At 43.2% G+C, this 24521-nt stretch overlaps 1 protein-coding gene across 5 annotated transcripts in view; it reads right to left on the bottom strand.

Annotated features, from left to right (window-relative positions):
* OTUD7B (OTU deubiquitinase 7B) overlaps window positions 1–24270 on the bottom strand; it is a 49833-nt gene extending 25563 nt beyond the window's left edge. For 2 of the 5 annotated variants that reach the window (XM_074318950.1, XM_074318947.1), the window contains exon 1: window positions 23959–24270. The gene's annotated coding sequence lies outside the window, so the exon portion shown is untranslated. Of the gene's footprint in view, window positions 1–9713; window positions 9901–11137; window positions 11345–12766; window positions 12972–23958 lie in introns of those variants that run through there. The other 3 variants (XM_074318949.1, XM_074318948.1, XM_019739849.2) reach the window with 3 other exon arrangements.
* Between the last annotated feature and the right edge of the window lie 251 nt (window positions 24271–24521).

The following is a 24521-nucleotide window of genomic DNA, read 5'->3' on the forward strand; positions in this document are numbered from 1 at the left end:
TCCCACACCTTCCTTCTCCCTGAGCCTCCTCCCCAGTCCTCCCCACCTCCCTCACTCCTGGCAGATGACATGGCCTCCAACTTCACAGAAAAACTGACAAAACAAGGCGAGAGGAGTTCCTTCGCGTTACCTCCCCTGGCCCTGCCTGCGGCTGTTCCTCTCCTGCTGCAGAACTCCCTGATAGACTACATTCACTGATGCTACGTTCTCACCTGATGTTCAGACCCTCCACCTACCAAAATGGACTTCTACTAAAAGAGAATGGAGGGTCCTCAAAAATGAAAGAAAGAGGGCCGCCCCAGAGGCTCAGGCGGTTAGAGCTCCATGCTCCTAACTCCGAAGGCTGCTGGTTCGATTCCCACATGGGCCAGTAGGCTCTCAACCACAAGGCTGCCGGTTCAATTCCTCGAGTCCCGCAAGGGATGATGAGCAGCGTCCCCTGCAACTAAGATTGAACATGGCACCTTGAGTTGAGCTGCCGCTGAGCTCCTGGATGGCTCAGTTGGTTGGAGCGCGGGCTCTCAACCACAAGGTTGCTGGTTCGACTCCTGCAAGGGATGGGCTGCGCCCCCTGCAACTAGCAATGGCAACTGGACCTGGAGCTGAGCTGCGCCCTCCACAACTAAGACTGAAAGGACAACAACTTGAAGCTGAACAGCACCCTCCACAACTAAGAGTGAAGGGACAACAACTTGACTTGGAAAAAAAAGTCCTGGAAGTACACACTGTTCCCCAATAAAGTCCTGTTCCCTTCCCCCACCCCAAAAAAAAAATGAAAGAAAGAACTACCACATATGACCCAGCAATTCTACTTCTGGATATTTATCTGAAGAAATCCAAAACACTGATTCGAACAGATCTATGCACCCCTATGTTCACTGCAGCGTTATTTACAATGGCCAAGATATGGGAGCGACCTAAGTGCCCACCAATAGACGACTGGATAAAGAAGATGAGGGACACTCTCTTGCCGCATCTACTGAGAGCATGAAGCCCATTCTCAGCACTCAGATTGTGGACATTCCAGAAAATGTCGACCTCACTCTGAAGGGCCCCCAGTTACTGTGAAAGGCCCCTGAGGCACCCTGTGGAGAGACTTCAATCACATCAGTCTTCTGAGAAAGACTCAGAACTCAGTCTTCTTAGAAAGAAAAAGAGGCGGCTCTGGGTTGAGAAACGGTGGGGAGACAGAAAAGAACTGGTTCCCGTCCCCACTGTCTGTAGTCACGCACAGAACACGATCAAGGGTGTTACCCTGGACGTCCATTATAAGATGAAGTCTGTGTGTGCTTGCTTCTCCACCAATGTCATTATTCAGGAGAATGGTTCTCATGTTGAAATCCGAAATTTCTTGGGTTAAAAATATATCCGCAAGGTTCAGATGAGACCAGGTGTTGCTTTGTTCAGTATATCTCAAGCCCAGAAACAGGAGTTAATTCTTGAAGGAAACCACATTGAACTTGAATCAAGTTCAGCTGCTTTGACTCAACAAGCCACAAGAGTTAAAAACAAGGATATCGGAAAATATTTGAATGGTATCTATGTTTCTAAAAAAGGAACAGAAGCAGGCTGATGAATAAGATCTAAGTTGTCCAGCTACAGAAACAGCAAGATGTTGCATGATTCCTCAGTTATTTTTGACTTTAAAGATGTAATAAAAGTCATGTATTGGGGAAAAAAAAAAAAGAAGGCTCTTTGAGCTTTTTGAGACTTGCTTTTGCTCCGGGCCACTCCAAAACCTTTGGAGTGTACTTTTTCATTTAATAATGAGCCCTTGAGCCATCATTCTCTGCTTCTTGGGTCCGCTCCTATTTTTTTAGAGTGTACTATCTCTTCTAATAAACTACTCTTTCACCACTTTTAAAAAAAAGAAAAGGAAGGGAAGGGAAGGGAAGGAAAGGAAAAAGAAAAGAAGAGAAAAGAAAAGGTGGCCGGCCTGGTGGCTGAGGTGGTTGGAGCACCGTGCTCCTAACACCGAGGCTGCCAGTTCGATTCCCACATGGGCCAGCAAGCTGCGCCCTCTACAGCGAAGATTATGAACAACAGCTTTCCCTGGAACTGGGATGCTGTGAGCAGCTGAAGGTCAGCATGAGCTGCCCTGAGCTGCCAAGCGACTGCCTCAGCGGGGCCAGGGAGCTGTGTCCTACACAACTAGACTGAGAAACAACGACTTGAACCGAGTGAGGGGGGGGAGGAAGAAAGGGGGGGGGAAGAAGATGAAGACAAAGACGATGACGATGAAGTAGCAGCAGTAGTAATACTACATCTATACAACGGAATATTACTCAGCCATAAAAAATAAAACGAAATCTTGCCATTTGGACAACATGGATGGACCTAGAGGTATTATGCCAAGTGAGATAAGTCAGAGAAAGACAAGTATCATGATTTCACTTATATGTGGAATCTAAAAAAGCAAAATAAATGAACCAACAAAACAAAGAAACTCATAGACACAGAAAACAAATTGATGATCGCCAGGGGGGTTGGGGGGCTGGGCAAAAACGTGAAATGGATGAAGTACAAATTACCAGCTATAAAAAGTCACAGGGATGTACAGTGCAGCATAGGGAATACAGCCAATATTGTAATAACTACGCATGGTGCCAGGTGGGTACTAGGTTTATTGGGGCGATCACTTTGTACAGCATATAACTGCCTAATCGTACGTTGTACACATGAAAGTAATACAACACTGTATGTCAACTGTAATTGAAAACTAAGAATTTATTTAAAAGCAGAGGATGGCACTGACATAGAGCAGATTGTCACGGTCCTTCTTTCTGTTTATCTAAAGTGACCTCTTTGGAGCATCTGATACTGACTGACCCCTTCCCGCCGCTCTGGCTCTGCGTCTTGGTCACGCTTGTGGACCCTCCTTCCTGTGCCCGCACCAAAGGTTAGTGCTCCCACAGTTCTAACCTCAGGCCTTCCACCTTCTCGTCTTATATCCTCCCCAGGAGAAACCCCATGCATGGCCCTGAGCACCAAGCGCTGAGGGCTCCAAACGTCCTCGCAGCCCCAAACTCTGTCCACCTCCCCTGGGAATCCCACACGCACTTCACACTCGGCACGGAAAACCAGGAGCTCATTCTCTCGTATGTGCCCCCCTCCCTTCAAATTATTCCTCTTCCAGTACGGCCTGTTCTAGAAATGGTACCATCACCACCCCCGTCACCCCAGTCCCAGCTTAGGAGTCACCATGGAATTCTTTCTCTCTTGCCTTCTCCTCACTCACAAATAGTCCCTTGTTAAGTTTTACTAATTGTATCTTAAAAATGTCTCAAATCAATCCAACACCATCTACTGGCTACATCTCTTTTATCTTCCTAATTTCTCCCGCTTCCTCTCTCCAGCCCCTGTTCAGTGGTTGCTTGTGGAGGCTGATCACTGTAAAACGCAAATATGACAGTATTATATGCCACTGCTCCAAATTCTTCAATGGATCCTCAATGACGAAAGCGAAAGATCCAAATTCCTACACATGATGAATGAGGCCCTTCAGGATCCAGCTCTCCCTAACTCTCTGGCCTTATCTACTTCCCATCATCCCCCTTGTTGTGCTGGGAGTTCCCCAAGTTCAATTGTGCTTCAAATTTCAGATCCTTTGCACATGCCGTTCCCTCTGCCTGGAAGGACTCCCGGTCTAGCACGTGAATTCTTATCTCTTCTTTAAGACTAACCTGAGTACTGTACCTCCTTTGCAAAAGCTTCTCGGGCCTCCCAAATTAAATTGTGCACTTCTTTCTCAGTGCTGCTGCTTGTACTCTACCTCTGTCATAGCACTTATCCCAGCACACCACATTTGTGTTCATTTACATGTTTGTTTCCCCCATGAAATCACGAGCAATCTGAGGGCAGGAATATTGTCTTGTTCATCCTGTATCCTTAGCATCCAAGCGTCTAGAAGGTACTCAGTTTTTATTCAGATGAACTGAACTGTATTTGTACACACACACACTCACTCACACACAATGATATTGTTGATGATCAATACAGATAATCAGTGTTGTAAACAGGCGAGTCTAAAACAGCGGCTCATCTCAAAGACATGTGCTAAGATTGTCATATGAAGATCATTTGCAACAGGTTTCTCTTCCTAAACATTGTTTATCTCAGACTAATATTAAAAGCGCTTTGCATGCTCTGAGTGCGCAACTACTTCATAACACAGAAAAATGACCCCAAATTACATACCGATCGCTAGATAACACAGCTAAGCTAAAGTGCCCGAGACACTATGACCCTACATTCTCGTCTGCAATAGCCCCAAACCATCCACCTTCTCCCACTATACCCACTCTCCTGGTTCCACTGCTGCATTCCAATGGTGTCTCAGTCCTCTCCAACTCCCCCCAAACTCACTGGAAAACCACAACATTCAAGACTGTGAAGAATTTTCAAAGGTCAGAGACTCCTCCATGTCTGTGATGTCAGTCCCGAAGAATCCAGACAGGGAGAAAGAGGAGGGACAAAAACCCTTAGAAATTTCACACAATTCTTGATTAGGTGGGAGGGCGAGATGAAGGCCTGTCTTGGCAGATTGTTTTTAGTTAATATGGGTCCGTCCAAGTGAAAGAAACACGATACAACCTTCTTAGAAAAAAGAAAATATGACCAAATTCCATACTAAAGAGACCTATGTATCACTAAGTGTTAGAATCCAGAGAAAATAAGATGGGTCTAAAAGGGAGGAAAGAAGGGAAAAGAAGTAATGTGTTTAAAGCTTTAGACATTATTTCATGGAACTTCCAAACTCTAGGAGGTTGGCTTGTATTAATAACCTCCCATTATAGACGCAGACGCTAACGTGAAGCTCACATAGGTTAGGGAATCTACCCAAGGTCACACAGGTAAAAAGTGGTAGGACCAGGACTTTTGTGAACCCAGCCTACTGACTCCCGAGAGCAGACACTTCCACTGCACCACACTCAGTCCGGGGGCGGGAGGGACGAGGGGGCTGAGAGGACACCGGCTGGCCGCCACTATGGAAGTCCACCCTCTCTGCAGCAACTCCTTTCAGCTCCACGTAGAGACAGAGAACTGGCTCTGGGTTTAGACTGATCTAGGTTCAAATGCCTCATCTCCTACTGTCTGTGCAATCGTGGGTAAGTAGTACAGCCCTTTTGTGCCTCTGTTTCGTTATGTGTCATAAAAATGGGGAAAAGATCTGCGTTAGACCTCGTTAGGAGTAAATGACAAGATATGGAAAGCCTCTGGGGCAGTGCCTCGCTCACAGTAAGTCCTCAAAAACTGTCAGTTGCCTTCTGTCTACCCAGCTCCCTCCTGCACACTCTGCCTCACTCCACTGATGCCCACCGGTCCTCCATCTTTCCTTCAAACGCTCCCTCTACTCCTCGCAAACACACCCGCCAGTCCTACAACCCCTTCCAAGGCTGCTGTGCGTGTCCTAACACGCACACACATCACCCGGTCTACCATTCCCATTCCAGTGTCTTTCCATTCTTTGAGCCTTCAACAAAGTGTCGCAGAGGGGCTTCCTTAGTTGTATCTTCTACCAGGTGGTCCCTCTAAAACAACAGCGAGGGAAAAACGTCTGTCCTCTCCTAGATGTACAGACACAGCCAAACAGCGCATTCATTCCCAAACCTCCAGGAACAGCAACTTCCCACGTATTTAGTGAAATTCTATTGTCTTAACCTACCAGTCCCACTTCCCACCTTTACCGCTTACTGTTCTACCCATTCCAAACTCTCTTAATCTCACACATGTTGTCTATTTTTCAGATTGTTGGAAAGAAATGTTTGTATCTCCTCCTACTCACCATGCTAATTCTGGGTTGTTTTCTACCTCCTTTACAGTCTAGACTGAAGGAATATCTCCTTTCTCCCCTAAAAAGCTTAAGAGAAAAAAAAACTCAACCCAATCATACAATTCACGGGTCCCAAAACAATTTATTAGTTTTCCATGTGCTTCCACTAATAAGGACTCAAGAGTCGGCCCCGTGGCTTCATCACTACCATTGGGATGTGTATGTGTCAGAACAAGATTTAACTATTTTTTTCCAAGAGTTTCTAGTTTTTTATCAGGCCTACAAATAGCAAAATGAATCTCTAGGAGATAAATCCCATTAACAGCCAAATGCGAATATACAGATCAGGGAGAAGTTCCCAGAGAACTCCTTATGAACTGGCATTTGTCTTTTCAGTGATACAGATAAAAGGCTTCTTGGATTACAGCTGTTTGGGAAATTTAATAATTTGGAAGGCCTATACAATGGAAGTGACCTTTGGAAAAATAAGGGCAGAGCGTCATAGAGAAAGTCTATTATTATAATATTGGCACAACAACAGTAACTTAAATAGAAACAGAAATCATGTTAATGTTTATTTTTTTAGATCCAGACCAGTATGTCTATTTGCCACACACAATGAATTTTTTGTTTTTCCTTTTAGCTAGGGCCAAGGATAGTTCAAGGTTTGGTTCTCAATAAATTCAACTTTCAAAAGAATAATCTGTAAAAACCAAAGTTCTATTTGAGCCCTTAAAGATTCTTTTTACTGAACTTCTGACATGAAAGAAAATAAATAACTGCAAATCAACGGAGGCTAATCCAATAGTGAAACACTCTGTTTTTCTAGAATAACCCTCAAACGCTCAGTAGCTAACAACCTTCTTTCCCTTTTTTGATACCTGTTCGTCATTTCACTGTCAGTTACAGAACTTCCATTCAAAAGGAGAAATAGCAGAAGGAAAACATTCCAATTACTGTATTATCTGCAATTAGTTATCCACAGGAAATTAATTCACTTTGTAAATTTCTTCTAGTAAATTAACTTCCTTCAGCATATAACCACCAATGTTTATTAAAAAAAAAAAAAAAAACTCAAAAAAACTCTTGCATTTTAGAAAATTATATAATTCAGTTCCAAAAGATACTTGTTATTACTGTCAGTATTATTTTTTTTAATTCTCCATCTGTAAGTTCCATCTTTCCGTGCCATGCCTACACCTCCTTTGAACTCCTTCCTATAGGCCAGTATGTAAAACATTCACTGGCACGTGCTGTTACCATTAAGTGTCTCGTAATAAATAGTAGATGGCCTTCCTGATGCTCACGTATTATCTCTCCAATGTGGCTATCACTTATTCATTCAAAATCTACCAAGCTGGGTCAGTCATGTACCAGGCACTGCCCTAGAGCCTGGGGATACAAATGAAGAAGAGAAGCCACAATCCGACCTTCAAGGCACTGTAGTCTGGAAAGAGAAATCTCAACATGCTATTAGTGCCCAGAGAGGAAGAAGAGTTGTAAGGAGCAACCAGTTTAGCTGGATGGGTTAGGGGAAGCTTCTCAAATCGAGTTTCCGAATATGTAACAGCTCACCAGGCCAGACAACAAGATTCATTCTAGACAGAACTAAGATCCTTGAGTTCGGCACCTTCTTTCACACTTTTAAAATTTTAAACATGCCTAAGAAATATCTTGGCACAGCAGATGTCTAACAAATATTTGTGGTTCTAAATTATTCATGCTAGTCCATATGTGTGGATAATTGAGAGCTAATCTACACCTAAAATAGACTTGTGAATTATTTACTGGTTTCAAATGTCATCACTCACCCGTAGATACGTATACTTGAGGTCTATATGAACAAATGTATTTGTACAGCTGTCTGTTGACTAAGAAAATAACCTCTTTTGCTGTAAATTTTTGTTTTTAAAGCACTTTTGCAAATACGGCCTCATTTAATAAAAATTTTAAAAATTAAATACTCTTTGAGATTTTTACTCCCCTCTTTTCTGATGGAAAACACATACTCACTGAGAAGCTTACAAGCTTAAATGATACCCAGAAAATGAGGAGCTTGGATCTAGGTGCTCTGAATCTGGCTTCATTCAGTTCTCCAGGGATTTGGAGCAAAATCCAATCAATCTAGCCACGCAACCTCCCCAGGCTAAAGAACTCCTTATATTTTGCTTTTAAAACCACCATCTGTGTTCATCCACACTTATCAACTAGCTATCACCATCCTCCCCGCCCTCTATCAACCTCACCCACACATACATTTCTATTTCCAGGTTGGAGTTGAGAAGCAGAAACTCTAACCCAGGGTGTATCCTGAGTATTATTTGGTTCTCTTTCGTTTATTTGTATAGGGAGTGCCTTTTGTGGTAATAATGTTTCTTCTAAAAGCAACCAAGGCTCTTGTATTTATGCACATAAAATTAGTTATGAGCACATGCTACAATCTGATAATTCTAGTCTACCTAGGACTATATACTTTCATTATTTACAGAATTAACACTTAGCATTTGGGTCTTAGGTAAACTTAAGCCTGATGGAAAGGTACAGAAAGTCAGTCTACTTTCCTTGTTTCGCGCTTTAGAATTATGGACTTTAGAACTAGGACATCAGAGATCATTTCATTCCACACCCTCAAGTTACCGATGACAACATGAGACGCAGGTGGGGAAGATTAAATGACTCGCCCATGGTCACACAGCTAACTACTGATAAACTATACACAGAACGTAAACCTGTTCTCCAGGTGACCCACTTTATGGATGTATTTATGACAACTTCCTTTCCTCCTGCCACCTAGCTAACTCTCTTATTTCTACTGACGTGTGCCAAAGAAAAAGAGGCACATTTAGGGAATTTAATCAGGTAAGCAAACCATATTAAGGAAGGGAAACCAACTCCAAAGAAAATCATGCAGACATGCTAAAATCAAATCATTATTCTTGGTTTGCTCACCACCAGGAAAGACATAAACTGGATTTGAAAGTATTCTTCTAGCACTCTATCTCTGAGGTCTGAAGTTTTGTAGCAAGAGGGTAGGATAAAATTATTTGTGACATGGGGATGGATTTTTCTTTTTCCTGTCTATTGATAAGTTTGAAGCTAAAATATACTTGTCATAGGCTATTAAGAAATCACCGCAATAACTAATTTTTTTTTATTTTTCTGTTTAATTACCAATCATTAAAGCATGATAAAACATGATAAAGCAATAACTAAATTTTGAACAGGATAAACACAGAATAAAAACCAAGAGAGAAATAGAGCACCGACTTTTAACAAATGACTTCTCCTTGTCCGAAAGTATAAAATGCCTGGAAGTATCAGAGCAATCACTCTCCTCACACTCACATTTTTTCATCATTTGTGGGAAAGATACATTTCTTCTCCCTCTTGGGAAGGGCCACCATCAGTACAGCAGCACCCGACACTGCAGTTCTCCCAATGAAAACCTTACCTTCCTGACTCAAATTATTCAATAAGCAGTTATTAAGGACCCGCTCTGGGCCAGGCCGTCTGCAAACTGAAGGGGACACACCAACCCAGTAAGTCATTTTACCTGCTTCCTAGAAGTTCATCAATAGGCTGGTGGTTCCAGAGAAAACCCCGAGAGCGCTACCAGCTAACTTTCTTTATTCCACAACGATTTACTGAATGCCAGGCACCAGAGAGAAAAACAACAAATAAAGAGGAAATTTTAAAAAGTAAGAGGTCCTTTCCAAATTTACCAACTTGCTCTTTTGAATTACTGAACTCAAGTTCTTCTCCACGAATGCCAATCATGAGAAATTGACTGTGAAGGCTTTGATAACGACACCTAACCAAATATTTGGGTCAACGGCGCTGTTTCCTTCATCTTTCTACTTTAAGAGGCCAAGCAGATACTGCCCTGGACCTTTACATATCTACTATAAGATCCATATTATAGGAATGTGATTGATCTTACCAACAAACTGAGATGAGGTGCTTCCTATGTAGACAGATGCTTCCAGCAGAATGCACTATAAGCCTCTAAGGTCAAAGGTTACACTTTCTTGCCACCATAGAGTACATCAAAGTAGTATGGACAACCCTTCACGATGACAGCACCAGGCCAAGTTTGCAGGGTGACAGCTCTCTGCTTTTCCTTCTCCCTTCCACAAAAAGTACAAAAGGTATCAATTAGTACACAAGTCATCTGGCAAACATCCCATTTTCCTCTGAGTTTTTCTCCTTGAAATTAATCTAGGAAATCAACCCTTATGCGTCCTAGCCCATTATTATTTTTAATATTATTAGTAGCGGTGGTGGTGATGGCAATTTCTAGCTTTGCAGTTCACAAAATACTTACAAATACTACTGCACTCACTGAAAAATAATGGAGAGGGGATAATAGGAAACACGGTAGGCAACTATCTCAAATATCAAAAATCAAATCCAGTTTAACAGGAATTGAAAAAAACAAAGCATTTTCAGTCCTACCAAAGTGTCAAGAAGTGATTTTTATCAAAAAAGCATGCATGACTCTAGCAATACAAAATCACAAATTTCCCCTCAAATTATCCCTAACTAATTCAATCGGTGAATGTTAAGAGCATAGTCTCAGCAAGAACCTCAGACGATCAATCTTTGTTACCTCAACCCCTTTCCCACTTGCCTTACCCAGTTTACAGCGCAAGAAATATTCTAAATAAGAAATACTTAGCAATGAGAAAGCTGCCCGAGAAAGACAAACTAACAACACTTAGCATTCGAGTGCCTTTTTAAGATTTAACATTTATTGTGCACCCACAAAGTATGAAGAACTAGGTTAGACACTGCCACACAAATCATCTCATTAATCTCATGAGCCATGCCCAGATACTCCTGAATCCCCAAAACTAAACTGACTGGATCCCCAATATTAAATAGTTCTAATACTTGCAACCTTGATCTCACTTAATCCCTAGAACTCAAGTGGAACTCAATTTCTGCTGGAACTCGGCTCCTCCCTCTCACAGACTGAAGCATTTTTTAACGCTTTCTACAAGGTAATACTCACAAAAAACCCTTGTGCCTGTTTTCAAGCCCTTACCTCCAGAATACACACCATTCATGCCACATATGGCACAGGGTGATAAAACAAGCACTCTCGGATCACACCAGTTAAAGAATAAACCTAGAATGCTAAGGAAACTGAATTTCAGCTGGGCACACACCACTGGATTTTAAGTCTTCCCAACTCCGAGACTGCTTTCCAGGTCTCTGAATACAGAAAGCCTTCTCTATTTGAGTGAACTACAGAAGGCAAGTTTGACCCACTCACATACTCATCAGAGAGACCTGGGGGAAAAAGAAAAAAATATTCCCACTGGCAGGACCACATTACAATGTTAACAACACATTACTCACCATTGTGCTGCAAGAAAGAACTTGCAAGTGGGCAAGGAACGTCCAGGAAGCCAAGAAAACAAACAAAACTCTCCCAGTCCTCAAAGCACAAACACATCCAAATGCCAAAGCAGGCCACGCTGTCCAGTTTAGACCCAGGTATGAGTGGGTGAAGAGGGAGTTGCAACAGGGGAGGGGAAGAAAGGAAAAGCATTCTAGGCCAGGTGTGCCTGTTAGCACCAAGGCAGATTTCTTGCTTGGATTCATCCAGAATCTTTTACACAAAGAAACACTGGGGGTGAGGGTGGGGGTGGGGGTGGGGTCACACCTATTTTTATAACTTGATTTATTTATGTAATCAAAGAGACCATGCAATATATGCAAATAGCAGCATGATGTGATAATGGTTGCAGACATTCTCTTTGGAATCCATCAGCTCTATATCTAAATCCTAGCTCTGTCACTTTCTTGCTGTGTGACCTCGGGCAAGTTATTTAACTTCTCTGTGCCCGAGCAGGGACCTCATCTGATATTCACTGTGGTATCCTCATCATCTTAAACAGTGCCCAAATATTCTGAATCAATTAACCAATATTTCATTAACACAGTAATAAATATTTTAGCTGAATTAATCTGTAAATAGGTACAAAAGCATCTAATGGAATTGCTGAATATTAAATAAGGTAATATATAAAGCACTTAGTGTAACTCAGAATAGGGTCTCACTATTAAATGGTAAAGTTTTCTTCCCTTTAATTCTCCGCCAGCTCAGAAGTTATAACAGAAGAGTCATGGCAGGAGTAAGATGGGATAAAAACTGTGGAAACCAACCACTGGAAGATGTTTACTATCAGGGACCTGGTCATAAAATCTGGGAATATTTCATCTTGGCAGATGAAATTAAATTACAGTGCCTGACCCTTCTAGTAGCTACATAATAAATGTCAATTGATCCAGAAAATGCTGTTTTGAGTCTTCAGGTGCCTGCTACCAGCTAGATTAAAAGCCTGGCTGAAAAGAAAAGGGGTGAGAAAGGGCGGCACCTTAAATATACCTGATCATATTTAAAAACCAAACATAAAAGGACGCTTTAGAAGGCTATGCAATGCTCTAAAAACTTCCCATTAACAAAAATACTCCATTGATTCACAGTATTTACTGGCCTTTTTAGGTAATAAGATCTGTGTAAGTAAATTGTTCTTAACTACTGACAGGGTAAGTAAACTTGAAAGATCTAGGCCCAAAACTCTCTTCCTCCCTTTACTCCAGAAAGACGAATGGGCCTTTGAGGCTCGTGCATCCACAGCCTGTAAGCAAAGCAGCCTATCTGCGTGCAGGGGGAAGGGCTATTTCATCCTGAAAACTGGAGGTCGGAGAGTATATGCAATGAAATCCCAAATTGGAAGGAATCTTTTTCCTTGACCATGAAGAAGTGAGTCTCACGCTGACAGACCCACGCATCCACATTTAGTGTCTCCCTATGAGGAAAACCTATGCAGAACTGAAACAGCCTGTGGTTAAACCTCATCATAATGTGGTCTTCGCGTTCCCACTTCGCTTCCCAGGCGTCCGCAGTCTTTTTAACCACCAGACTTCCTAAGCAGCAGGACGGGAGTGCACAGCAGTCAGAACCATGGGCTCGGCACCAACCTGTCGTGCTCCTGAAGCACAAACGGAAAGCAGTCGCTTCAACGGCTTCCGTACCAACTGAGACTGTTGGGAAGATTGTTGGGCAGATGCTTTCTATACCCGAGGCCTAACCTTTCAGAAGGCAGATACCCAATAACGTGTGTTGTGGAGGGTAAGCGCTACCCTGGACGAGTCCCTTCAATTTTCTGGGCCTCCTTTTCCTCACCTAGAAAATGATGACAATATGTAAATTTCCATTCGGTTCTAAAATGCGATGTGATGGTATACATACCACCACATAGTCTGTATTTGTTTCTCACATTTCTTTACATAGATCTCCTATTTAACCCAGAATGCACATTCCCAAGGGGCCAATTCTCCTACCACTTGTTTATTGACTGGGTAACACTTCCCTGACAGCGTACAGCATCTTGCCCAAATTCCAGGACACAACAGGTGTTCAGTAGAAAGGAATTTATTGTCTCAACCAGGCAGCAAACATCAAGGGAAATTTATGTAGATGGTTTCTTAGAACCTTCATGTCCATCATGAACTAGTATATTACAGAAAAAGACACAAAGATATGCGAGAGAGAAGGAATTTAATACTGGTAAAACGAGAGGTCACCTTGTGCCAAATAGCGAGGAATTTATTTTAGGCAACCAAGGAAGCTAGGACGCAGCAAATCTGAAGTCTAACTCTCAGATTTTATTTTCGGAATTCTGAGAAGTATGGGAAGTCTCTACCCCTGGTCAGCAAACAACAGGGCCCAAGTATTCTTCATGTCAGGTAACCCTGTCCTTAACTCGGATGGAAAATTTCAGAAAATGCATAGTCGCACACTCGGCCAGGTGAGCTCCCAGGTCAAAGACAAAAAGCAAATGCTCACAAAGGAACTCAGAAGAGCAGATACGTTTTTAAAACAGATGAGAACTCGCTGTGGAAAACAGTTTTGTTGGCAGCATTTTATTTTCCCAATGTCTTGCCTCAGTTCCTCACATCGGGTTATCCCCATGTAAATATCAAAATTTACTAACACTAAAGCTTCGAAGAATTCTTTTCCTTTCATGTCAGTTATTAATGATTCAAAAGGCACTAGCAGACCGACTCATTTTAAATGACCCTGACTTTTCAAAGAACTATTTTAGAACACAAAACTGCTCCTTTCAAAGCTGAATTCTATAGATGAGATTTTCCAAATAGGTATGCAGCCCTCATACAACTTTGTTACACGTCAGGTACAAGGTTTGTAAAGAATTCTAAGCCAGGTTCTGAGGGATGAAAGGAAACAGAACCTCTTTAAATGTTTATACCTATCTCCTTTTTCCATTCCTGTTCTTCACTCCTAGTCTAATATCTGCAAACTCCGGCTCTCTTGTTTCTTGGCTCCTTTCCTTGACTTCTGCGTCCCTTACCCTTTATTCTAAGAGCTCTTGGGAAACTACAGGTAAGAGTCTCGTGCGTCGTGCCAGGAGCTGGGGTTCTTGCCCTCTTCCAGTTAAGTCTCCAAATAAAGTCAAGGGCCACAGGCAATTTTCTCTTCCACAGTCCCCTCCCCCCTACTAGGAAGCAGACATGGGGGCGCAGGATAGGGTCGGGGAGTCACTTACTCAAAGGAAAGGTAAGTTCATTACAGCCAACTCTGTCACTACTGACTGCAAGTTTTTATCCCAGGCTTGTCTCCTGGAGCCTATTCTGGTCAACAACTCTCACACAGGCCCCCACACGTTTTCCAGTTACACAAAATGTGGGCTAAGACAGAAAAACATTTTATCCAAAATCTGAACTAAAGATAACTACAAAAAAAGCCAAAACAACAACAACAAAAAACAGTTAAAAACCGAAGCTCAGAAATGCATTTTAGAATTACAAGTGGATTTGGGATTATCCACCTGGGATTATCCGCCTCAGAAAAGGTCCACGATAACACGCTCCACAACCCCAAGCACAAATCCAGACCTGACATATTAGGTTTCACCATATAATATTGCTGATGTTTGACTGTTTTTACCTACAAAACTGCAATTTCATATAGTTCAACTCAATATTTAATTTCTTCTGGGCGGGAGAGGGAAGAGCTTCTGTGAGGCCAAAATGATGTTATATTAGGAATATAATTCTAAAATGAAAAGCTTCAAAATATTCTGAGATACCTCTGGTCTCAATAAAAAAGTAAGGTACCATTAAAAATATATGTCCACAATGTTTATGTACATATGTGTATATTAGGCCAAAGACTTCCTGCTTCTATGAACAGATAGAGAGCCTGCTTTTTCTCAACGCCAGTAACCCATCTCCAAGGAAGGTATCAAGACCTTGATGACAATAGCAGAATTTGATAGCTAGTGAAATCAGTCACAGGAGCACACTGACTCAAACGCCATCAGGACCAACTCCCAGGAGTTTCCTCACTGGGATGATGTCAGCGATCAATTCCCATTCCATTTCTCAGAGAATGCTTGCTCGCATCTCCTGCAGGAAGTTAGTCCTGACTGCTCTCACCATTCCTGTGCATTTTTACATAATGTTCAGGCTGCATGTTTGTTTATAAGTTTTATTCTTCTTGGGGGCCGCGACCATGCTCATAATGAAACTAATAGTGCAAAGGACTATCTGTTTTATTCAGTAATTATGCATTTAGCCACTAATAGTTACTAAATGCCTACTATGTGTAAGTTACTATGGCAAGCCCCACAAGGGATACAGAAAGATAAAAGAGACTTCCTATCTGCTTTCAAGGAGCTTACAGTGTAGAAGAAGAAGTATGTCAAGGGCACAAATACACTAAAATACAAGAATATACAACTACTACCAGACAGTACCAATAAAAAGACAGGAGGATTCCGAAATGGAAACGATCATATCCTGTAGGAGGAAAAACAACATCAAGAAAGTTTTCATGGAAAATATGGTTTAAACTGGGACCTTGATAGTTAGGATATTTATTGTATCAGGGCAGGTGGGGAGAGCAAACACGTTTAAAGATGAGATGATTAAATGTACTAGATCTACATGCAGACACATGAAAAACAATGTTGGGAGAAAAAGTTGCAAAAGGATACATTTGGTATGAATCTATTTACAATATGTGGTACACAAAACTATACGTTGTGTGTGTGTGTGTGTGTGTGTGTGTATATATATATATACATTTTTTTAAGTATATAACATGAAATGGAATGATATATACGAAATCATTTCCCAAAAGGAAAGGGAAAGGATACAGAGCAGGACGTTAACTGTATCTACCATTTCATATCTGAAAGTGAGCGAGGTTTCTAAAACAAATATGACAAAATGTTAGTATCCATTAAATTTGGGTTGTGGGCTCAAAATTGTTAGGGTTTTCTCCCTGAACTTTTCTAAATATTTAAAATATCTCATTCTACAATCTTTTTAAATTAAGAAAGGACCAGGTGCGTGGAAAATAGTGGAGTCATTAACATAAAAATAATAGGAGCAGGATGGTTCCCCCAAATTTTAGGGGACCACTTGATGAGTTTGGTTTTAGACTGAAGACGATCCTTTATCTCCCTCCCCAGCATGCACGTAGGGCGGCGGGCGGCGTGGGGTGGGGCTGACAAATATGGACGAGAAGGAAGTTGTGACTGCCATCCTAAATCAGATATCTGAGGGGAGGGAGAACCACCTTCCCACATAACATAAATGCCGGTGTAACTAAGTCATCTGTCTCCCCTCCAACAAAGCCAAGGAAACTTCCAGTTACACAGGAATTCAGATAAAGACTCACTGTGAGTAGCTATTCTGTGCCTCCTATCTCCCGTCCCCTCCCCCAAACACTCACAAACAAAAACAAAATGTACCCGTGCCCACTTGAGAAAGAATTAAGAATTGGCAGCGCTGCTTAAGTGGATGGGTTCCAAACCAAGGCCCTTCCCTGGAGAAGATGTTGACAGAGCCCAGAGAAAAGAGTAAAGAAATCACAACCCGGTTTTGAGGAAAACTTATCAATGGGAAGTATCCATCTTTCCGCATCCCGTGTCCCAACTTTCCCCAGGGGACTCTGAGATGTCCTCTATCCTGTTCTTCTTCAGCAGAAAGGACTAAGGCGTAAAATCCAAACTTGCTTAGCATTTTAAACCCAAACAATTTCCCTTCACAAAAATCCAATGAAATTACAAACACAGAGAAGAAAGACTTGGAATCCAAATATAATGACATACCTTGTTTTTTTAGATATACTTTTTGTCAGTGCCGGTTTATTACAACCTCTTTCTTTTACCAAGGTTTCACTGGCACAATTTAAAACTAAGTTTAAAAGAAAACAATTTGAAGGGAGCTTTGCAGGAGAGAGAAAATGCACCTGCACGCTCAATAAGACAAATACCTTAACATTCTTCTCTCTCTGACTCATTACAGCTGAATAACCAAACAGCCTACCCCAGGTCACAAGTCCCTGATTCCCAAGGTACACGCGGAGCAGACGTTCCTTGTCAGACCTGGGAAAACACCGGTTTACTTAGGACTGGTAAGGCCAGTGGGACGGAATGACAGAAATCCCGGTCTTCTAGCACAGTGCAGGGTGGCAGAATGTAACAAACCCTGGGATGGACCGTAAGGGAATGAGAGAGGTGGACTAACATTTATTAATCACCTACCAGGTCACAGGCACTGAAGATTGAATTCCAGACCAAGCTATCACTAACCTACTTCAGTGATCCTGGGTAAATCTCAGGCATTCCATCTGAAGATGAACGAGGGAGCCTCAGAAAGCCTAACAGTCTCTCCCGTTCTGATTCCATGATTCTACAAACGTGATCACTCGACAGCATGTGTTCCTGTGAAGCATAAACAGCCATTTAAAAAGCCTTCGTTGTGTTCCTTTTCAATCCACTCTAGACACCACCATCTTTCTAGAACATGACATTCACTTTATCACCCAATGTGTGTGGCTCATCATTTACTTCAGCACAAGAGACAAGTTGTCCATGATAAGCCTTACCTACTCCCCCAGCCCCATCCCTGCCTCCAACCCTGTTCTCCAGCCATAAGAAGTCTGGCTGTTTCATTTCTTTAAGCCAGGGGTGTCCAAACTTTTTTCAACGTTTTTCACCAAGGGCCATATGTGGTAAAACACACAAACAGCCGGGCCACTCACTCGAGGTGAAGTACGTATTGCCTCACCTGGTTTATTTAAGTAAACGAAATATATTTTTGGAATTTGCTGCGGGCAAATTAACAATGGATTGTGGGCCGCAGTTTGGACACCCCTGCTTTAAGCTTTTGTTCATGTTTTCTCAGCCTGGAGTGTATTAATACTTCTCCCTGTCATCTGTAGCTAGGTATATCCTTAACTCATCTTGCAAGACTCAGCTCAAACGTCTTCTCCTCTGAGGGGCACTTTCCAACCTCTGTATGCCCACGGCAGAACTGACCTTTAGGCCCCCACTTTCCCTCGGACGTACTTCTATGTGGCGTCTATCATGCTTCATGCCATCTGGATATTCCACGTCTGTCTCCTCCCACTAGACCCATAAGTTCTGGTAGGTAGAGACCTTTTCTGACTCATCTGCTTCCTCAGTGCCTACGGCAGTGCTTCCCAGATGACACACACTCAAGGGATAGTTGATGGAGTAGGGAGTAGAGGAACAGAAAACAGGAAAGGAGAAATAAATCGGTCAAGATGGCCTGAAGAGGGGAGAACAGTCAGTGTCTGTCAGTACCGCCATCTTTGGCCTTCTGTTCTCTCCCCACATTCTAGTCTTCAGAGACCTCGTTCACTCTCTTGGCTATAGTTTCATCGGTGCCAAAGAACTGCAAAACCACACTTCCAGACGGAGCAAGCCCCACCTCTGTGCCAGCTTTAGGCTCATCTCTAACAACTGGACTAGCTTTCACTCGAAACAGCTCTCACATTGACACCTGAAATCCAACAGACCTCAAATGGAACTCAACATATTCCCCTAAAAATAACGAAACCTTCCTAACTTCTTTATCTCAGTCAGTGTCTCAGAAACCCAGGCTTTAGAATGTCATAGTCATACTTGATCACGCTCCTTCATCTTCCACGTCCAGTCCTCACTGATGTCAACGTTTCCAATCTGCCTTTCACGCTTTCCTTATTCCACTCGCCACAACTCTAGCTCATCAGCTCACACACCCCAAGTGCCAAGCTCCCCCTGCTCCAACCCAACCAATCTCTCCTATTATCATCATATTATCCTAATCAAAAGTTCTCAGTGGGTCCCAATTTCCGATCATTTAAAATCCAAGCACATATGCCTTGCTTGGAAGTCCGCCTATGTCCACAGCTCCAAGCCCCCCCAATCACCTGTTTGATTACTAGTCACTGCTGCTCACAGGTGAGCCTCATCCCTGCCTCGAGACCATCCCAAGGACGTCCCTATTCCAGGCTTTTGCTTGAGTCCTCTCAGCTCCAAAATAAAATGACTGTTGTTATTTTCTCTATCCCTGTACCTAACACAGTTTCATCTATTTTTAAGATCTGGAATAAGTGACAATCCCTGTGACAGCATTCATACTACCTGTGTACTCCTTCCCCAACATACCTGTGGTATGAAATCTAGAGCATACATGCAGTCGATACTATACTTTCACATTTAAAAATGTTATCTTACCTAATCCTCCACAGCACCTAGCACAGAACTACGTACACAGAACTACACACAAAGACTAATAGTTCTGTAATTCCTCCCATCCAAAACTATTTCTTTGAGGAAATAAAGGGATAAGACAGAATCCTAAAACACACAGTTGAAAGTAAACTTGAACGACACACGCTTCCTGAGTTTTCCACCGCTGATTTCCAACTCAGAGACACCAGTCTCCTGACACAAGAGGTAAATAATAATCCTGTGCTCGTGACATCACAAGCACATAGTTTGGTAATGATGATGAGGAGGTGGGGGGGCAGGTAGGAATGAAGGAAGGCAAGCAAGTCAACTGAAAGAACAAGGTTGAAAGAACAGCTGTGTGATTTTGTTGTTGTTTCTTCTTAGATGTGGACGCTTCTCCCCATTTGTTAATTTTTTTAATTGGCCACGTTTTCAGATAAGTTTACTTTGGGAGGAAATATCTGACAGATTTTCAGTGGAGCTGACATCTGGATGAGCCTCTACAAAGCCCAAGCTTTGAAAAAGCCACTTTAATCTTCACCAACGCAACATCACGCGATAGGATTCTTCCAGACACTGAGTGGCATCGCCTCCTGATTGGTCACCGTCAGGCAGACCACCGAGAGGCCACACTGGACCTGCACGCATTTTGAAAAGAAATTGGTCTTCATTAACATATAGTCTCATCTTAATTATCCACAAATGGATTATTCATTTAACGGACTTCTGGGGCCAAATGCTTAATCCCAGATTGACTGCTCTTCACCGTCAGGTAACACAAGGCGTAGAGATGCCAATTCATTTCAACATCCGTATGATCCACAAAACACAGAAATAAATCTGGTTTAAAAAATGATGCATTTTCAAACCAAGAAATTCCTTTATTAAGTTCTGAATTACCTACACTCGTGCTCCTACAAGAGCAGCGATTACTGAAAGGTAAATGCACTTCAAACATGATACTGCCCTTCCCGTAAGCTATTGAGGAGAATCCAGCCATAGCCTTGACACTTCCCCACAGGTCAGTACAATGTGACACAGGCACAAGCTCAGCGTAGTGAGTAAGGTGTGTGAATACACACACTTGTACAAGGAATCTTATGTCTCCTGGCTGATCCTTTCAGGCCAGCATGGCCCAGAAGACAAGAGTCACAATGTACTGGTGCCAGCCTGACTCCTTGTCCCCGAGTTCCTGGACCAGAGGGCTCAATATTTCTTATTAAATCCATCCTTTGTTCAAGGACCTACAGTAACTCTACTGACCCTTCCATCAACACCCAACAGTCTGGCCTCTGAGTCCCTTCCACCCTCTTGCCTGCTCTACCCACATTCTCTCCAGTCACTCTCATTCGATCCCCCCAAACACGACGTAGTCACTCATTCATACCATCGATGCACACTGTACATTCCAAACTTTCTGCCTGGAATATCTTTTCTTTTGCTCCTAACAATACTTGAGCGCTCACACATAGTTTATAGATAAAGATGGAGAAGTAACTTGTCCAAGGTCACATAGGTAGTAAAAACTATAGCCAAGATATGAACCAAGTTCCATCTAATTCTACAGCCCAGGCCTCTTTACGACTAATCCGTTGCCTCTCAAGTCCATTTCAAATTTTACTGATTCAGAAATCTTTCCTAATTCATCTCATTGATTCTTTGTTACTTCACGTTTTTCTAGGCTTTACATACTCCATTTGCAGTGCAAATTGGGTTTTGTTTCTGTCGTTTCCTGAATGTCAAAGCTTTTACTTGTCTGCCTTCCCATTTACTATATATCATCCACCTTCCCCAAACCCACCAGTCCCAAGGGCAAAACCTCTGTCTTTACATCCTTTATATCTCCCCAAAGCCTCTCACTGGAGCTTAGAGATTGCTTTATCTACAGAAGTGTTCAAGCATTATTCAGCAAGGATTTACTTTAAATAAAAACAAAACAAAAAACCCAACTCTCTTCTTTTATTAAAAAATCAACTGAATTCAGGCATTCATGATAAAACTGCCCTGCAACTACATTCCAGTTACACAAATTTTAATTTTCTGAATTTATCAGGGGCTGTTGATAAGATTCCACAGTCTGCCATTCCACAGCTCCTAAACTTCCATAGGAAAGATACTGCTGAAGTCACACTTCAAAACATGGTTTTGGGATTTTTCCCGTGATGGGATGAATGTTTGGGGTAAGAAGATGGGGTGCTCACTTCGATGTCCTCTGCCAGCGTCCTTAGCATGCTTGAGACATTCAGATTTAAAACTTTAACAGGTGGTATTCAGTGCCCCATAACAATCTGAAAACTGATTTTTAATACTGACTTATTCCATCATAATTTACCAAACAAAGCCCTCTGAGAATAGTGGTGGGCCATTGGGCTGTCCTACTCTTATTCCTAGGTTTATTCAACCCCTTCAATCCCCACCCCCACCCCGAAGTAATAGTATATGTAGCTCCACTAGGGGAAGTTGCTAAATACAAATAGAAATAGAATTTGCCAGATATTATCACTAATATTGACACCAACCAATCCAGAAATTTAAAAAAGTTACTGATAGTCAACAGACTCTGGGAGGGTGTGTGTGATTTTTTAAAATTAGGTTTTACCCTCCAAATTAAATCTTTTTCCAATAGGGGTCTCAAAAGAGAGAGATTAAGGAAATAAAGGTTCAGGAGATTTTCCAAGTTGTTGGTGACATAATTCCACCAAGTCCAACTAATAAGTAGCATTCGTTACTGGTCTGGCAACGTTTACCTTTTTTTTTCCACAAAAGAGTCTTTAGTCAAATCAGGCAACAACAACAACAAAATTAGTAATAGTTTGGGAACTATCTTCCTTCCATCTTTCCTTCCTGCTTGAATGCGTAATGTCCACAGTGGATATCTGTTCAATTCTAAATTATTCATGTTAATGGATAATTATCAGCAGAAAAGTGCTGACACTCCAAAATGGAAAAAAATGAAAAATAACCTATTTCAGTTTTGGACTATCTTTTCAGCGTATTTACCTTCTCAATTATTCCTAGCACGAACTAATATTTGTGCTCATTTACAATCCCTAAGTACATAGTAACTGGCCACTTACTCAGGGAGGTGCTCTGAGCCATGCCTGGTAGCTAGTGGAAATTAGGGCAGACTGGTATTCAGACCCCAGGTGAGCAACACCAATTTCATTTATTTTACAGTTCTGGTCAGCCGGCAAGATTATCAACAGACTAGCACAGCAGTACGGTTACTCAACTTTAAAGACCTGCTCAAAAGAACAATGAGGACAAAGAGTATAATTGTTTGCCTATAATGTATTCATTTGTAAATTATGCAGAGCAAATGTTTAATTACAAGTCTGATTCTCCCCAGGCACCCGCTTAAGTCCCTGCCGTCTCTTCACCCCATCAGGAATGCAATGTCGCTTACTACGAAGAACATTTGCAAAGTTACATAGTGTGGAAAATATTTTTTAAAAGATTTAGGATTAGCTACCCTTTGGGACTAGCCTTACCACCACCTCTTCTGCCTACTCTGTCCTTTCCCACCTTAGAAATAGGTTCTGAAAAACAAAGGGATCCGGCCTCTTCAATGATCCCCTAACTATACAGTATGAGAAACCAAAGAGTGAAAAAATTACCAGGTTCTGATTTTCTAACAAGCATTTTATATACGTACTTATAAAAAGATAAGGAAAACACAAGTCCAAGTGCCGCTAATTCTTGCTTTTGCATTCATGAAAACTCCCTGTAGAGTTTGGGGAGAATCTCTTACATAAAATTTCCGCTTCTTTCAGCTTAATATTCATATCTGTATTTCGCCCAGAAGAGCCACCTACGTTAGACCGACTACCTAGACAGGGAGGGAGAGAGAGGGCGGGAGGGGGGAAGGGCGGGGGGGGGGGGGAGAGACTCAGAGCGCTGGTCCTTGTGAGCCGACAGGCTAAAAATACGCCGGCCCAGTAAACAAACCCCATTCCATCCCGACCAGAGCCACACCGTTAACCTAGTAATTATGAGAAGAGGAGTGAGATCACGCAGCCCCCAGCTTACTCATCATCAGCTTCTAAAGTTTCCATCGGCTCATGGCAACTTTTCTGTTTTCTAAAGTTCATAAGCCTGCCCGAGAATCTCCCCCCCAACACACGCACACTTCTTTTTCGCTCCCTTCCTCCATTACTGGACGCACCTCAGTTTGGATGCCGACAGGGGAGAACAAGCTTGTTGCCTTTTCATTTTACTTTTACCTGGAGACTTTACAATGAACTTGATCCTACGATGGGGTAGCAGCAGCCTGCACTCCTAACCACCTTAGAACTCCACCATCCCTCCCGGAAAGTCTGACAAGGGGGAACCGTCCAAACTGCCCAGCACACTTGAAAGGGAGGCCAGGAACGGGAGAGGGGGGCGAGGAACGCGGGGCGCAGGTGAGAGGGAGGAGTAACGGGGGGAAGGTTGGAACGAAGCAAAGCACAGTGAGGGCGAGGAGGGGGTGCCGAGAGGCGATGGCTCCGGGCGAAATATAACCAGAAAGGAGAAGGGGGACAGTGGAGATCAGGGGGTCAAGAGTTTGAGAGACTGAAGAGGTGCGAGGGGCGAGAGCAGACGGAGGGTGGGTGACAGGGCGGGGGGCTCCGTTACCCTCGCGGCTCCCGGGGCAAGGCCCTAGGCCGGGGCGGAGCGCGGGGCCCGGCCGCCTCTCCTCATTCCTCTGCTGTGACCCCGGGGTCCGGCCGGCCCCTCCCCCGACGACGATGGAAGCGGAGGCGGTGGCGGAGACTGCGACCGCGGCTGTTGCTCCGCACAGGATCAGGAGCTGGAGCCAGACGGGACTGATCCACACTGGCCTCCCCCAGTGGCTTTTTGCCTACTCCACACCCGGCCGCCACTCCGACTCCGGCGACTGGTTCAGGATCGGTGATTCTCGGCCGTCCGGCCGGAAACAAGCGCCAGTTTCCGGCCGGAGCGGGTTGGCGGTGACACCCAAGCCGCCCCCGGGCCTCCTCCCGCCCCGCCCCGCCCCGCCCCGTAGCAGCCCCGCCTTTTGCGCCGCTCCCGGAGCCGCGGCCAATTTGGCGCTTGCCCCGCGCGTGACCCCGTGTTTGCCTGGGCGCTGTTCCTGCAGCCCCTGGTCTGGAGAGTCCTTGAACCAGAGCTGGAGGGAGACAAGGTGGATGGACTCTTGAGACTTTGAGGTGGACCTC

This window comes from Rhinolophus sinicus, linkage group LG14, assembly GCF_036562045.2.
Source record: "Rhinolophus sinicus isolate RSC01 linkage group LG14, ASM3656204v1, whole genome shotgun sequence".
NCBI classification, from domain to species: domain Eukaryota; kingdom Metazoa; phylum Chordata; class Mammalia; order Chiroptera; family Rhinolophidae; genus Rhinolophus; species Rhinolophus sinicus.